Here is an 18,125-nt window from a genome sequence, read left to right as displayed (position 1 = left end):
ATATTTCCCTTCCTAGTCTCTGTCTGAGTTTCATTCTGAGTTATTTTCTTTTTCTTTTAAGTTTTATTTATTTAAGTAATCTCTACACTCACTATAAGGCTTGCACTCACAACCCCTAGGTCCAGAGTTGCACGCTCTTCCAGGGGAGCCAGCTGGACACCTTGCACTAGATATTTGTTATCATCCATCTAATTAGTTCACTAATCCTCACTTCAGCTGGTCTACTATAAATTCACCAGTTGAGTTTCTAATTACAGTTATTTAAAGTTTCGGTTCTAGAATTTCTATTTGATTCTTTTTAAAAATAGACCGCAGTTCTCTGTTGAAATTCTCCACCTTCTATTTTCTTGAACATATTAACCATAATTAATTTAAAGTCCATGTTTGATAACATCAATATCTGGCTCTATTCGTACTGTTTCCTGTTGTTTAGTTTTCTTAGTATTTTGATAAATCAGTCTTATTTCTTGGTATGTCTGCTAATCTCTGAAAAAAAATACACATTTTGTTTTACTTTGAATACATGTCTTTATTAGGAAAACTGTAAGTGCATATACATCTTTCTCACTGATAAGACTTCAAAGTAGTAACTGTTTCTTAAATGGAGTTGTTACTTGTTTAAAAAAAAAGCACACTGCATAAAGGAAGCTGTCTTCTTTGGACCATTTCCACATTATAGCTCCAATTTAAAAAATACAAAATACAGTATTTATCACATTTAACACTGAACCCATTACTGCTCAGAGGCTGAGCATCCAGCAAGCATCAACTGCCAAACATTTTTAATGAGAGAATATTCTTTTCCTCTGGCACTTAGGTTAAGGAAGTGATTCTCACACTTCCATCTGCATCAGCGTTTCTTAGGGGGCTTGTGAAATACAACTTGTCAGGCCCCACCCCTAGATGTCCTGATTCATCAGGTCTGGAGTAGGGTCTAAGAATTTGTATTTCTAATTAGGTCTCCGTGATGCTTCTGATCTGGAGACCATACTCTGAGAACTACAGGGCCAAGGCAAATGACCTTCATCTACCTTGAGATTAAGCTAATTGGAAGGCAAACTTCAGTGTTTACAAGGGCTGGTCTATTTCTGGTAAGTTCTCACTTTAGAAAGTAGTTCTTCAGTGGTCCCAGGTGAATATATGGGGCCCCACTATCTGAACCCCAGTTTTTGTTCCTTCAGCTCCATGAGACTTCAATTGCTGAAAATCCTGCCCAGTTTCTTAGCTTTGCAGCTACAGCTCTATTAATCAGCAAATGCCTCAAAGGGAAAAGCACGGCCAATTGTTGGGTTCGCCTCTTTATGATTTCTTTCTCTCTAGGATCTTGATCCCTCAAGTCTTCACTTCCTTAATAACTCTCCAATATCTTCAAAGATACTTTTTAATATCTGCCCAGTTTTCCTAGTTATTCTCAGTTGGAGAGTTTGTCTAATACAAGATATGCCATAGCCTGAAGCAGAGGTCCCCAATCAAGCTATAGATATTTTTAAAAAGATTTCATTTATTCATTTGACAGAGAGAGAGAGAGAGAGTCCAAGCAGGGGGAGAGGCAGAGGGAGAGGGAGAAGCAGACTCCCCGCTCAGTGGGGAGCCTGATGTGGGGCTCAAACCCAGGACCATGGGATTATGACCTGAGCTGAAGGCAGATGCTTAACCAACTGAGTCATCCAGGTGCCCCCAAGCTATATTTTAACAGTCTTACTTTTTCCCTTGATATGGATTAGTAGATTTGGAATTCTGATACATGTATTAATCCACTGTAAGTTTGGTAGGTTTGAGTCCTTCCTTAATATGTTCCTCTCTTCTGGGTGAACTGAAAAAAATTAAGTCTCCAAACATGGAAAGCTCTGGACCATTGGGGACTAGCTCCCCATGAAATTCTGTCTGGGTTACCAACTGGCCTACACACATGTCATTTCTACCTGCAAAATAAAGAAAGCATCACTCTTATACTTAATTCTTGACTGTTAACCTTTCTTTCCATACTAGATGGGAGCCACAGTGAAAGAAAAGAGCTTCAAACTGGCTTCTCCGATTGCATACTCCCATTGCATACTCTATAGAGTTTTACTGAATGAGAGACAAGGTAAAAACAGACCTGATAGGTAAGAAGTCTTAAATATTTGAAGTCATACATGTTTTTCACAGAAAAATTAGAAGACAAAAACGGAAAAAAAATATAAACTTAAATTCCACCACATGAAAATAACCCATTTCCATTCTACCACATCTATGTCTAGATTATTATCATGTACATATGTATGTATTTAGTGTATCTTTTTAGTAAATGTATTCTATTATAGTATACTATGTATACTATTATACAGTATACATGTAGTATATACTATGTATACTATTTCATTACGTGTGTCAATATATGAGAGGTTTATGATTTAAATTGTAAAAGAAAAATTAAAAAACCCAGAAAACTCCAATACTTGAATTTGTAAATATCTTGAGGAAGGAAGTAACACTTCCATTCATTTTCCTTTACCTAGATGTGGATCCCAAGGTTCACAAAAGTGACACATCTAACTTAAGTTGCCTTGGGGACGTACTAAGTTTTAAGTAGAGCCCAGGTCCTAAGACTTTCTAAAATCTAGATCAGGTAGTGAACAAACTCTGGTCCTGAGCCAAATCTGGCCTGCCATATTTTTGTAAGTAAAATAAAGTTTTATGTAGCTACAGCAACAGAGTTTAATATTTGCAGTGGAGACAAAATCGCCTGCAAAGCCTAAAGGATTCACTATCTGGTCCTTTACAGAAAAAAATCTGGTGACTCCTATACCAAATCCATGCTCCACACACCTTGCTCTTTCTGAGAAGCATTTGAGCCATCCACGAAATCTGAGTGCAACACAATTCCTTATTGCTAGGAAAAGAAGATGGGTCTATGTTCACAAAATAGTACAATAGAAAGTATAACAGAAGCCATGGCTCTACATATTTGTGACATCCAGATAAAACTAGGCTAAAACCCCAGTTCAGCGGCACAGAAAGGAATTCCAATGCCAAAGTCCTTTGATTACCCTATTTGTCTACTACTATGTTTCCTGGAGGGCAGGAAGCATTTTTCTTTGTATTTGCTAAGACTTTGAGGTTACATAATCAGTGGAATTCACATAATTAGAGGTAATTAGCATGACATCACAAAAATAATTTGCTCTCTGCATCTAAATTCATAGTGTCCCTTTATATATCACAGATGGGCTGATATTATCTTAAGAAGCTGCACAGAATGCCTAGCAAATCACCAGTGAACCTGAAGAAAGTCACAATAAATAATAACAGAAGACCTAATATATCTTCTGACAAGGACAGTGTAGTGATATAATACCCAGGAGTAGGAATCAAATCGCCTGGGTTTGAACCCTGACTCCTCAACTTCCTTGCTAGATAATGACCTTGGATAAAGTATTTAAGTACGCTCAAACCTAAGTTTCTTATACTATGAAGATATTAACAGCTGCGATAGATATCAGCGTATAGATAGGGTTCTTGTGAAAATTAAATAAGAAAACATTTAAAGCGCCTAGAACACAAGCTGGCACACAGCCAGTACTCAGCACAGTGTCGCTGCTGCCGCCACCAGGGCACACCACACCGCCTATGACATTATTCTCATCGCCGCAGTAAAGCTCAGCAGTGGCAATTGGAAAAGAAAGGCCGTGTGTACGGTAATAGGCAACCCATCTAATCTAAGTGTTCCCCTTAATTATTTTTACCAGAAATGGATAATTCATTTGGAAGAGGTGTTGATTCCCTTGAAAATATGTCCTAGGAAGGATTAAAGGGCTCTCTGAGTAAAATAAAACTACCGTAAGTAGAAGAAGAGATAAATTTCCATGATCTCCAAGATAAGAACAAAGCTGTTTTCCCTAGAATAAAATTTTTGTCTGGAATCTACCAATAGGAAATTGGTTTTTGAAATACCGTCAAGGAGTCCCGTATCCAAAATCTGTACTGGAGAGAGAGGGTACTTACATGGTTAGCTTCAAACCGGGAAGGACCATGTTCCATATGTGTCTTTTACGGCACTCATGAGGCTGCAGTTGTTAATTATAGAATATTTAGTGGTCTTATGAGACAGCTTGTCATTCCTTAGACTATATCCTATGTTATAAGGATATAGAGACAAGGTATTCCAGAAAGGCCAAAGAGAACCACTTCCGTATCAATCTGGAAGCAGCTATAGATAGCTATAGAGGAGGGACAACTTAAGAGGATTAACAGATTCATAAACCCGTGGATAAAGACTTTATGACTCCAAGAAGTCATCTAATTCCAAGACTGCAGCAAAGATGATAAATTCCTGTTTTAGAGATGAGTCGATAAAAGCCTAAGGAAACATTAACATACTTGCCTAAGCTCACAGTGTTGTTCAGTCACAAGCCTAAAGGGACTAGAACTGTGGACTCCTGCTTCGAGTACAGCTTTTTTTAGATTACACCAACGAACTGAAAACTGTTTCTTCCACCCAGCACCGTGAAGGGTACCCTAATTATGTGGATTTATGGGGCAGGACACTTCTTCTTCCAAACCTAGCAGTATCAGGAATGAGTGTATAAAGATGTCTTGCGTTAGACTTTCCCCTATCTTCCCCTGATGTCTCCCAGAAGAATGCCATAATCAACACTCTATCTTGGGAAAGAATGATTTTTCCATTTTCAGAGCCTGCCACCAACACATTATAAAGCTGTCATGAACAAAGCACAAGTGACAAAGAATGCAGTTGACGCTACAGTCGCCAGGGCTCTGGAAGGTAGGCTTGAGTTCAAGTTTCCCTCGCTATTTCTAGTGTTAGAAATGCTAACACTGTGGTATGGCAGAAAGAACACGTACCTGGGTTCCAGTTTCAGTCCTGCCATTAACTACATGCTTGACCTCAAGAGAATCGTTTGATTTCTTGGTACCTTAGTTTCTCCACTTACAAAATGAAGGGTAAGTCTATAGTTTCAAGGTCCCATGCAACTTGAAGCCCTAGTGAGTCCGTTTTTACGCTGATTCTGGACAAACCATCTCTAAGTCTCTCACTAAAATGCCTATTCATTGTTTCTGCTCAAATACTAGATTTCCTATATTCTATAGGTCACTTGCTTTAGTAGAGTCCAATGGAACTTTGTACGATAATGGAAAAGTCGTATCCCTGCATGGTCCAAAACGGCAGTTGCTGGTCACGTGTGACTACTAAACACCTAAAACGTGCTAGTGTGACAGAGGAAATAAATTTTTAATCTTATTTAATTTTTAGTTAACTTAAATCTACATAGCCGCTCATGGTCACTGGCTACCATCCTGGAAAGCACAGCTCCAGAAGTCCTGAAAATCGAATTAAGACACGTTATCACGAAGCTCTCTCCTTAAACCTGAAAACCAGATTCAGCTCATACAACATCAGCTAACAGAATGCAGTTTGTCAGACAGCTGAGTTTAAAACCAATTGATTTTATTTTACTTCCAAAGATTAAAGTTCCCATTTTTTTTTCTGTGCCTCTCAGAAGCATTATGACATTAATTTTGCATTTTTACATGGGGTGCTTTTAAGTCCTATAATGTAGTGGTGGAGCTCCTGTCTGTAAGATATTTATAGACACAGCGAACAGGAACAAGCTTAAGATACAGCACACCTCAAAGACACTTTTTACCTAATGGCAGCATTTATTCTCTGCTAACCCCATATGCCTTACCCCGTACCACCGTTCTCTCCCTCTGCCCCCTTTACAAAGAGAGCGTCAAGAAAACGGACTGTTACCTCCTCGTGCAGGCCTGCATAGCAGAATGAAGGTCAAAAGATGTGTGGAGACGAATAGCAAGAAAGGTAAGCGGCTGCTGGGCAAGACTGCAGTCTCAGCACCCGGTCTCCCTTGGAAACTAGGAAAGGCTTGCGCTTCCACTGCTATCCAGCAAGCCAGAGGCAAAGCTTGCAATTTGCTAAGAACCTGCTACTAAGGAGGAGGAGAAGGAAGGGGAGGAGAAAAGGCGAGGAAGGCAAAATCTTGGGGCTCGGCACAGCGAATGCTGCTAATAGTGCCCAAAATACCATTCCATTAGATGCATATTTTATACACTGTACCAAACCAATCAATACTACTTCTCATTTCATACAGAGGGGAGGGGGAGGAACTCTGTGTGTGAAAGACAGAGCAAGAGAGATGCTGTGTTCTTATTCTGGATGTTATTTCATCTGCCCTTGGGCTATCCTGGTTGCTGCATCTACCCACGTGAGCTCTAAGTACTGCCTCACTAGAGGCTCAGGCCCAGCTGGCTGGCAAAGGTCAACAGCGGTAAACAACAGAGACAAAAAAGAACACACGACAGACAAATGCAGGGACAAATTTCCAATCTGGCATAAGTGGGTTAAAGCTAAACACAGGGAGACTAAGTACTGTTCAATTTGATAAGCTACCTACAGATCAGAAAGACTTCCAGATACGGTATGTGTCACATATCAGGAGATTCACAGTTTAGGGACAACTGTATTCAAGTGCTCATTTGACACATTCCTAACTCAACCCTGAGATCAGAGTGAAAGTTTAAGCAAGCAATCAAAGCTACATCTCCCCTACGCAGAGTAATTATTTAAAAAGGAGGGAGGAGTTCCCTCAACTAAACGAAGCATTTTCTGAATCCTCTAGACCAGCAGTCCTCAACAGGGAACAATCTGGTCCCCACCAGGGGCAATGACAAAGAATCATCTGGCCCCAAATGTCAATATTGCCAAGTTTGCAAACTTTTTCTGTGAAGGGCCAGACAGCCTATCTTCCAGGCTTTGCAAGGCTACAGAACACCTCCACTGTAGTGCCAAAGCGGTCACGGACAATACAGAAATGAGGGGCAAGGCTGTGTGCCTACTGCTTGCTCTGTTGCAGGGGCAGAGCTGAGCAGATGCACCAGAGAGCACGGGGCCCAAAAGGCCCAAAAGATTTACTGTCTGGCCCTTTACAAAAAAAGTCTGCTGATCCCCCGCCCTAACCTCTTAAGTTATATGGCACCAAATGACAGCGCAGAGAACTCCTTTTGCTTTACAAACCATGTGAGCCTGGTGTTTCTGTGACCTACCTTTGATAAGTACTATATTGCCTCAAATTCTTGTATCTCTGAACATTTGTTCCATTAAAAGCACTCCAGCTTCAAGTGCCAAAACCACTTTCACAAATGACAATGTTTTACTTATTTAGGTCACTCTACAGTTAGTTCATTGGTCAGAACAGGTGTTAGGGATGCCAAGAATGGCAGATTCAGGTGCCAAAAGCACAAGTGCTGCTTTATTTCATACCCACAGGCTGTACCAACTGGACTGGGCCAACTGTCTCGAACATTCATCTCTAACTACAAAAGAGACCAGGTCAAATTCAGCACCACCACTGAATATTTTTTTAAGAAAAAAATTCAAAAAGTCAACACACAAAATATTCGTGGAAATAATCCAAATAGGAAACAACAGGGGGAACAACTGAATAGATTATGGAACATTCGTATGACAGAGTCTGTACAGACATTAGAAGACAAACCACAAACTACTACAGATACATAACTTGCAAAATATTAGCATTTTGAATATGTAAAGAACTTACACCAATTTAAAAAAGGACCAAGAATCCAAGAGGAAATAATAACAAGGCATATAATCAGGGAATTTACAAAACAGGAAACCCACGAAGCCAATACACAGAAAAGAAAATGTTCAGTTTCACTTAATGATCACGAAATGCAAAATTAAAACAAGGAAAACCACTTCATCTTCCTGAGAGTATCAAAAGCACAAACCACTGACATTATCAAGTATAACATTAGTTGTAAAGATGTAGAAACTCTCCTATATTGCTGGTGAGAGTAGAAATAGGAGAGCAGTCTGGCATCTCAAGTAAAGAGGTACTCACTGTTTAGATCCAGGAATTCCATTTGAAAAAAAATACCCTTGAGAAACTGTTACATATTTAGATAAGAAAACATGAAGAAGAATGTACACGGCAACGCAGCAGAATAATTAGTATTCATAAAAGAGAGAGAGAGAGACAGAAAATGACCTAAACGTACATTAGCAGAAAAAAAAAAAACAAAACCAACCCAAAACCAAAATGTGGTATATCTACACAATGGACTAAAATGAGCATTCAAAATGAACAAAAGAATGCTAAGTAAAACACAGGAGGTTTCAGAATGATGTGTGCAGAATGATATAATTTATAGGAAGGAAAAAAAATGTGAAAGTAGTAATATGTGTATATATAAACAGAAAAATAACTAATAAAAATTTGCAAATGACAAACACAAAATTTAGTATAGTAACTATCTCCAGCTAGGGAGGGAGTCAAGGGGATGAGACTGAGACAGACGCAGGGGCCTCAACGACATTTTTAATATTTTATTTAAAAAACACTGAAGCTAAAAAACAAACAAACAAAAAAACAACAAAAAATACCCCATTGAGGGGCGCCTGGGTGGCTCAGTGGGTTAAGCCGCTGCCTTCGGCTCAGGTCATGATCTCAGGGTCCTGGGATCGAGTCCCGCATCAGGCTCTCTGCTCAGCAGGGAGTCTGCTTCCTCCTCTCTCGCTCTCTGCCTGCCTCTCTGCCTACTTGTGATCTCTCTCTGTCAAAAAAATAAATAAAATCTTAAAAAAAAAAAAAAATACCCCATTGAAGCTAATGTAGCTAGAACTTAATTGAGCCAGAAATGGATATGTTGGGTATTTGTAATATTTAATAATAATATTTTAATAAGAAAAAATCTACAGTATAATCTCAAAATCAACACAATATAAAAAGATGTTAGTGGGGTATTGCTGAATGGTAAGATTATGGATAAATAATTATTTTTCTCCTTAAAATATGCACATGGTAGAAAATTTCATAAATTCCAAAACCTTTAAAGATTTTATTTGAGAGAGACAGTGGGGGGAGAGGCAGAGGGAGAGGGAGAGGGAGGGGGACAAGCAGACCCTGCACTGAGTGCAGAGCCCAATGCGGGGGCTTCATCCCACCACCCTGAAAACTCAACCTGAGCTGAAATCAAGAGTTGGACACTTAACCGACTGAGCCACCCAGGCATCCCAAACTTTAAAAATTGATTATTAATATTCAAAGGACTGTTTCAAGGAGTAAGATGTAGTTATATTCCACACTTAGAAAAACACTTTATTACCATAATTGGCAGTGACCTAGAAAGGACAGGTACTTTCTAGGATATACTAAAGTAATATAAATATTTCAGGGAAAAAAATATCCTTTCGTCACCCTTAGGACAGAGAAGGGAGTGAGAGTTTAGGTTTAAGAAGGTGGAAAAGGGGGGCACCTGGGTGGCTCAGTGGGTTAAAGCCTCTCCTTCAGCTCAGGTCATGATCCCAGGGTCCTGGGATCGAGCCCCGCATCGGGCTCTCTGCTCGGCAGGGAGCCTGCTTCCCCCTCTCTCTCTGCCTGCCTCTCTGCCTACTTGTGATCTCTGTCTGTCAAATAAATAAATAAAATCTTTAAAAAAAAAAAAAAAAGAAGAAGGTGGAAAAGGGGGCTCTAACCCATGTAAGTGGGGAATTAGGAACAGGCCTGTGTTAGCACCAGGTGGGCTCTAAGTACTAAGGTCAGTGGACTCATGGACTCCTCTCACTCTCCAGAAACTGGTCTCCAACTGCTGTAATCACTAGGATGGCCTTCCTTAGGAAAAAGGGAGCACCTGGGAAGTGGGGAAGCACCCCAACCTGGTTTTTTTTAACCTTTATTGAACAGTAACCTACTTATAACAACAAGATTTAAGTTGTCATCTCTTCCCAGAAAAAAAAAAAAAATTCCTAACAAAATTTTGCAACAATTTCAGGGATTTCTGAACTTTCCTGAAGCTTGGGTTAAGAAGAGACAGGTCTACAATGGAAGGCCTTCAGGGACCTAAATCATATTTCTCTTCAGAGAAGGCCTGTAAAACAGATTATCTTCCCCAGCCAACCACCCCACTTTTCAGATAACAGATTAATTAACCCTCAGTGGCACTTTTTAAAAGTCAGGCTTCCTGGGATATAATTTACACACAGTAAAATTTGCCCTAGAAAGTATACAGGTCCAAGAGTTGTAAGTTCTGACAAGTGCCTATAATTCTGTAACAATCACCACAATCAGGATAGAGAATAGATCTATTAGCCCCCAAAATTCTCATGTCCCTTTGTTGTTCATCTCCCCCAATCCCAGTCTATGGGAAATTTTTGTAATTACACAAAAAGCTTTAAAACTTGATACTAAAGGAACGCACTGACTTTTTCATTCACACTAAAAAGTAGTAAGTAAACCAATAACTGTCCTAACCCACTAAATCAGGTGTTAGCCACTACCTTATAGATCGTAACAAAAACAAGCCTAAGCTCTTGTGAAATAAAATTCCTTATATTCTTTGCACCACTAGCCACCATTCTCTAAGTTTTAGGAAGGTAGGGCTATTTTTTGTCATCACATCATTAACATTTAGCACTGTGTCTAGCTTATAGTAGGTGCTCCAACACGGTTACTGGACTCAATTAAGGTTATGGAGGAAATTTAGAATTCAAGTTAACATAGCTTTGTCTTAGGGTGGTCCCAATCACATGCTCATTTATTTACCATTTGAAAAGTTTCACCATCAGTGTGTTGATCCATTCATTTTCTTCATTCCCTTTAACCAACCATTGCCCCATCCTACACTTTTTTTTTTTTTTAAAACCTACTCCAGATACTGTATTTCAAAACAAACAAGGCCTGATTTCCAACAGGATCTCGTGAGGAAGTCGTACATATAAAGGAGTGATCATTAAAATTTAAGATAAGAAATGCCATGACATAAAGAGCTCGTGCTCTGGATAGGAAGCCCAGAATTATCTGAAGGGTGAGAGATAAAACATAGAGGAGGTGATGTGAACGGAATCTAGAAAGACTGGGAAAAGGGCTTCCTACACCAACCTCGGGGACAGCACCGCTTATGGCTCCATTCTTGGATTTCAAGCAGGAGAGTGAGCCGATCAGATCTGCACTGCAGAGGAGGGACTGTTTGGATGGGGAAGGGGAGAAGGCGGCCAAGGGTCCAGCTGGGAGGGGCCAAGTTAACAGAGGGCAGTGCAGATGGAGAGAGAGCATAATTGAAGGGCTCTTGACAATGAATGACAGGACCTGGTGAGGAGTATGTCACTTATTGGTGGGAAGTAAAGAGAAGGTTTCTAGTTTGATTTCTGTGTTTCCCAACTGGGTGACACTTCTTCAGGACAAAAAGACTTTTGAAAATACATGAAAACTGGGTCACTTGGGTGGCTTGATTGGTTGTGTCTGACTCGTGATTTTGACTCAGGTCATGACCTCAAAGTCCTGGGATCCAGCCTTGTGCAGGGCTCCTCACTCAGCGGGGAATCTGCCTGGGGACTCTCTCCCTCGCACTCTGTCCCTCCCCCGCCCCCACTCAACGTTCTCTCTCTCACTCTCTCTCTCTCTCAAATAAATAAATAAATCTTAAAGAAATACATGAAAACTAACAGGCTTTTGTCTCTCTTTCCGGGCTTTTTGGGTCAGAAGGAAGGAAATGGTTTGGTTTGGTTATGTTCTCTTTCTTATAGAGGACTAGAGAATCCTTAAAAATGCGTACCTCTAATAACACTTGAAATCATGAATATTGGGGAAAGGAAAACAATGGCCAGAAAACATTAGGTGTGGCTACCGGAAGTCAGGCACTATTCTACCTAAGTCCTTCCCACGCAGTGCCGTGAAGCTCATCAGAGATGTCTAGGCTAGAAATCTAGTCGAGTAATGGCTGAGGAGACTGGAGTGGACCAGATCAACTAGAGAGTCCTGAGAAGAGAAAAGAAGGAAGCCCGAGGAACAGTACATAATGTGTCTGCAAAAGAAAATGAGCTTAAAAGGACACAGTGAAGGAGCAGTCAGAAAGGACAGAAGTGAGCCAAGAAAGAGTGGCATCTCAGGGGTCAAGAGAGAATAAAGATTTCAGAAGACAGCAGTCAACATCATAACGTGCTGCTGGGAGTTCAGAGTAACAGATGAAGCAGTGATTAAGGAATCTGATCATTAGGAACGCCACTGGGCCCCCTCCTAGAGCAATTTCACTGGAAAGGGGAGTGGGGCAAAATTTCTACTTTAATAGGCTGTGGAGAGAACAGGAAGCTAGGAAGTAAATAAAGTGACATAAGGGTTTTTTCCAAGAGTAATAGGGAAGACAGAGTGAGACAGGATGACCTCAGAAGGTAGTGCAGCACCGAAGGTAAGTCTATGAAGACACAAGAGACAAGCACCTGTCAAGGACAAACAACATCTTTGTGCAGGAGTGTTTTTGTCATAGATACAGCTAAGCTTGCAGCTCTGGTTCCCACAACTTACGAATTTTGTGTGCCAAATGTTCTTTCTTTTAAAGATTATAAGCTTCATTGTAAAGGAACGTAGTCCTTGAGTTATTACTATATTTTATTTACATGGCAATGAGCAGTGAGCCATTTTCAGCACAAATGCACCAGATTTGTGAATCACATTCAGTTTTCCTTTTTCAGGTTAAAAGACTAAGATTTATTCAGAGGAAACAATTTAAAGAGCTGGGTCAATTATACTACCCAGAATTAGCTAAAAGACTCTGGGGAAGAGGGGGAAAAATGGTTTAAAGACAAACCAGAAACAATGAATCATTCAGGTAATTGCTGTCATCCAATCCCAATTTTTAAAATATTTCTTAAAATAGAAACAAGCCTGCCCATGGCTCTGGAATTCTCCCAAAGTAACCTTCCCATATCCAGCATCCTCACAAAACACTGAATAAGCCAGTGGACCTATAAGACAACTTCTCATTTGTTTCCCCCAAACCCTTATTTCCTATTTCAGTTTCAGATAAAATAGAAAGTGTTTGATTTGCTTTGTTTTCAAAAGTGGTATCTCCCAAGATGAATACTCATTTTCTAGAAGTTCTGTCTTCCCTTCAAAAAAATGTCAAGAGATTTTAACCACTGTGCTCGTTGCTAGCTTACGGTATACAATGGTCCAATGAAGACTTGCACCCTGGCACACATCTGTGTGCTCAGTGGTGTACAGTAAGCATGGACTTTAACCCACTGAGCCACCCAGGCGCCCCAAGCATGGACTTTAAATTCCAAAAGATCTGGTTTTGAATCCTGGTTTTGCCATTTACTAGCTCTGTGAGTGTGGGAAGTTCCCATAGTCTATCTGAGCCTTAATTTCCTTATATCTTTTAAGAAAACACTATTACTTATCTCACAAAGCTGGGAGGATTAAATGCATCTAGGAGGGTGCCGGCATATAACATAACAAGCTTCCAAAAATATGAATTCTCTTACCTCATTTAAACCAACTCATATGTTCAAAAGCCAACTCAAATTCTATCTTCAGTAGCTTCACGAAGCCCTTCCTACCCTCTCCATCCTCCCTCATTCATTCAACTTCTTCTCTAAACTCCTAATATACAGGAACACAGTCTTGCAGTCAAGGATATACAGTTCCTTAAAGTATACTCTTGGTTTACTGTGTGTGTATGTGGTGACCCTGATCTTCTAGGCACTGCCTAGGACATACCCCTTTTTTATTATATTCAGCACAATACTGAGCACAGAAACAGTCAGACGGCCATCAAAGACTTAGAATCCGATGATTTTAGAATCCAATACTACCTACAAATCTCCTAACTCCAGTGACTAACCAATTAAGACTCTGAGACTGAAGAAGTTAAATGGCTTGCCTGAGAGGGCATACACTGTGTGTTCAGCTGAAGAGGAAACTGGAGTCTCCTGCCTTGCCCCCAGGGAGTTTGCTGCGCTCTGGTGAAGCAGCACCCCAGCGATGCCCACAGAGGGCCTCCCCATGCCAGAAACACCTGCACTCCCTGTAGAAAAACACTTTACACGGAATGGGGTAAACACGCTTATCTGCAAACTGACCCAAACACAAAATCAGGATTAGGGCACCTTACATGAAGTAGATCAACTGACGTTCTTCTGCTGCCACCTTCTGGACAGAGTGTATTACTACATAGAGGCTCATTTTCACTGAGAAGTTTCTTCTATACGTATTTACCCAACCCCAACTATGTATTAGGCTCTGTGGTATGCAGAAAACCCAATAAAAAAAGCATTCTCAAGAAGCTCACAATGTAGGGGGCGCCTGGGTGGCTCAGTGGGTTAAAGCCTCTGCCTTCGGCTCAGTCCTGGTCCCAGGGTCCTGGGATCCAGCCCCACATCAGGCTCTCCGCTCAGCAGGGAGCCTGCTTCCTCCTCTCTCTCTGCTTGCCTCTCTGCCTACTTGTGATCTCTGTCTGTCAAATAAATAAATAAAATCTTTTTTTAAAAAAGAAGCTCACAATGTAGTAATGAGAAGAGACAACATCTAATTTAATTAATTAGTTAAAGCAGTCCTAAGAAAAGTGCTACCGAAGAACATTCTAGAGATCGCACTGAGTGCAGCCTGGAGCTGGGGAAACAGGGTAGCCAGTGGTGGGTTTTCACCCCATGAATAGAATTTTTTTTTTTTTTTTTAAAGATTTATTTATTTGACAGGCAGAGATCACAAGTAGGAAGAGAGGCAGGCAGAGAGAGAGGAGGAAGCAGGCTCCCCGCTGAGCAGAGAGCCCGATGTGGGGCTGGATCCCAGGACCCTGGGATCATGACCTGAACTGAAGGCAGGGGCTTTAACCCACTGAGCCACCCAGGCTCCCCCCATGAATAGAATCTTGTTCAGCGGGAAAGGTGATAGAAGCCCTTTCCAGAAAGAAGGTCGAGCACAAAGAGGGTCATAAAAGGAAAAGCATGCTTGGGAAATAGCCAGCATTTTCTACCTGAGTACACAGAGTGATACGATGCCAAAGACACAAAGCCCAAGAAGAAGAGTAGAGAGGGACCAGTGAGAAGAGCCAAAGTTTAGTTCTGGACAAGCTGAGCTCAGACTCTAGTGAGTGATCTCTCTACAGGGCTGAAATGACTACCCATCCACAGAATCCTTTACATGGCCGGACACAGCATGATTTTGAATTTTGTCTAGAAAAATGGGTCCTCTGAATATAAAAGAGGACTTAGGAAACTTCTCCTCTTGTAGGTATGGGAAAACATTTACTTCCATGAAGATTCAATGCGAATGTATGGTTTGTAGTATGTAAACAGCTCAATGAGCTAGTCTTTGCATTTTATAATTTCCTGTTCAAAGGCCAACTCAAGGAGTAGTCTAACCTTTCATTTACCTAAACCAGCTTCTCTCTGCAATTATCCTACATACCCAACAATTCTTTTTGTTTCATTTATTTAAAATATATAATATTTAAGACTTAAAAAGATACAAAGAATACAACCACCAGGGGCACCTGGGTGGCACAGTCAGTTAAGAGTTCAAATCTCGAGTTTCAGCTCAGGCTATGGTTAAGGTCCTGGGATGGAGCCCCATGTCAGACTCAATGCTCAGCGAGGAGTCTGCCTTCCTTCTCTCTGCCCCTCCCTCCTCTCTAAAGTAAATAAATAAATCTTAAAAAAAAAAAAAAAAAAAGAATATAACCACCACCTATCATCCAACTTAAGAATACATTACTGATGTCAGTTTCTTCTTGAAAAGAGAAGCACGTTTCTACTTCTTGAAATTATTAGTTGTCCTCTGCCACTCTAACCTCTTGGGTGGGATCCTTAAGTCAGTGCACATGTTTAAATTCTTTAGGAATATGAACAAACACCAGAGAAGTTCTAAACCGGTTATTCTGAACACTGTACACCTTAATTCTTTTTTTTTTAAAGACTTTATTTATTTATTTGACAGACAGAGATCACAAGTAGTCAGAGAGGCAGGCAGAGAGAGAGAGAGGGAGGTGGGCTCCCTGCTGAGCAGAGAGCCCAATGTGGTGCTCTATCCCTGGACCCTGGGATCATGACCTGAGCTGAAGGCAGAGGCTTTAACCCACTGAGCCACCCAGTGCCCATATACATCTTATTCTTAAACACCCACCCTCTCCCTCTTCTCCCAACCACACCACCACCAACACAAGGTATGCAATCAAGTCAGCTTCCCAAAGGACCATAAGAAAGGGAAGATCACGGAGGGTAGATACACACATCTAGGACATCAAAGCCAACAAGCAAAGAAATTTTACCTTCTGCTTCTGCTATTCCATGCCCATTCCTGATGTCTCAACTCAGCATACCGAGTTAGCTCCCAAACAGAGAAGGTGCTAGTAAATTACAGCAGGGGCTTGATTCAATTCCCCAGAACACAAAGATCAACTTCCTGTGCCTCAGATTTCCATAAAACCAGGAAGAGTAAGGAACTCCACTGCCAGATCAAATCATTCTAGGTGAGAGCAGGTCAAGCTACCTGACACACACCTTGCCACACACCTGTGCAGCAGCTTCCCAGAAGCCCAATTTTCACAAACAGGTGGCCACTCCTTGGACTGTCCTTCCCTAGTAACCTAGTAAACACCAGAGCTCATTTTATGAGATTGTTCCAACACGGGAAAATCAACTCATAGGAGAGAAAGGGGAGGAGGATTTGAGAGAGGGCACAACATTTTGGTCCCTCCCACGTGTCACCAATACAACTCTGAAAAAAGAACCACTTTATCAGAAGGAGATTAACTGTAAAAACACAGCTGATAAGGGCTTTGAGTAGCAGGTGCTGGGTGAAGGCTCACTTTACTCTGAAGTGGTTGGGGAACTGGGACAGAACCACTAGAGGCTCTACCGCACCAGGGAACAGATTCTTGTCCTTTCTTTGGAATGCATGTGTCCCGAAGGGGTAGGGGAACGTTTTAAAGCTCCACTCCTCAACTGTTAAGTGGTGTGCTGAGGAATTATGCGACAAATGCCACTGTCTCTGGAAAATGAAGTGAGTTTGTGTCTTAACAGCTGTGGTTAGCCGCAGAAATACAGGGAAAAAGAGAACAGAATCGGAAATTCAACACCCTTAAATCTTACCGTAGTAACTCTTAGCAGGCACCATCAAGGTCTTCTTTCCCAGAACAGTTCCGTGGACCTATATGGTCTTAGTGTTATTTTTAAACAGCTTTTTGGAGATACAGTTCCCATCCCCAGTTAAGTGTACCATTCAGTGGTTTTCTGTACACTCACAGTTATGTAAGTATCACCATCATCAATTTTGAAATATTTTCATCACCCCAAAAAGAAACCACATACGCATTAGCACTCACTTTCCAGTTCATGTTTTTAAATATAAATCAACAGCATCATTCTCACTGGCTAAAGGGGACCACACTGCACCAAAGCTAACGATTGCCCATTGTAAGCTGCACTGGCACGTTACCACTAATAAAGAAAAAGCAGTGCCAATCACACATGCTTTTTTCCGTCACCTTTTCAGTACTTGGTAGTTACTGAAAGGGATCTTTCAGATTTAGACATATTTTGTACCAGTAATGCACATACCTCAGTGGTAGTAATGAAATACCTATGACCAAATTCACACATGCACTAGAACAACCAGCAGTAAGACATCCTGGCTTTAGAGACATTGAAATGTGAAAAATGTTCACCCTAGAATCAACAGTATCAAATAGCGCATGCAGGGTTTGGAGCGTCCTTGGTTACAAAACAACAGATACTGACCTCACTAACTAGGCAGGAAAGGAATTAGGAGAGCATAATCTATATATACTAATAAGGTAACATAGTAACTCATCACCTAAGCAACCCAGAAACCCCCAGGAGGGGGCAGAAAATGTATCTACTGCTATACACATTTCACTCTTCCTGTTCGCAGTCACAGTTAGGAAGAAAGAGAACTATCTCAGTAGAGAAAAATGTAGTAAGTTCAACTTCTTTGTAGTCTTTTAGATAGGGAGAGAAAAATACTAATTTTAGAATCAAAGCTGAGAGAAGAGTGGAGGAGCTGCGGAATCCCCTTCCTAGGGCGCCTTTTCCAATGGACAACTGCCTGTCTTTAGTCTGGAGACAGAGAGATGAGTCAAATGACTTTAAAAAACCATGACTCAGAGTTTAATTACTTGGTTTAAATTTCTAACATTCCAAAGACGATGCCAAATTAATTTGCTGACAGCTTCACATTAGCAGGAATAACTACCTAGCTTACATGGACCCCAAGGGATTCAAGAAGGTCGGTCAGTGTGGTATATATGACTCAGCCAATACTGACCATATCCTGACCAAGCACGGTCGCATG

The 18,125-nt window shown here is 40.9% G+C and overlaps 1 protein-coding gene across 9 annotated transcripts in view; it reads right to left on the bottom strand.

The window, feature by feature from the left end:
• The window catches only part of PPP1R12B (protein phosphatase 1 regulatory subunit 12B), a 223,306-nt gene that overhangs the window by 101,762 nt on the left and 103,419 nt on the right, over positions 1-18,125 (bottom strand). Inside the window, exon 1 of one of the 9 annotated variants that reach the window (XM_044267617.1) lies at positions 16,081-16,159. The exons of the other annotated variants lie outside the window; for them this stretch is intronic. The gene's annotated coding sequence lies outside the window, so the exon portion shown is untranslated. Of the gene's footprint in view, positions 1-16,080; positions 16,160-18,125 lie in introns of those variants that run through there. 9 annotated transcript variants of the gene reach the window in all.

Source organism: Neovison vison, chromosome 10 (genome assembly GCF_020171115.1).
Source record: "Neovison vison isolate M4711 chromosome 10, ASM_NN_V1, whole genome shotgun sequence".
Taxonomy (NCBI): Eukaryota; Metazoa; Chordata; class Mammalia; order Carnivora; family Mustelidae; genus Neogale; species Neogale vison.
This window is presented reverse-complemented; position numbering and strand designations above follow the sequence as displayed.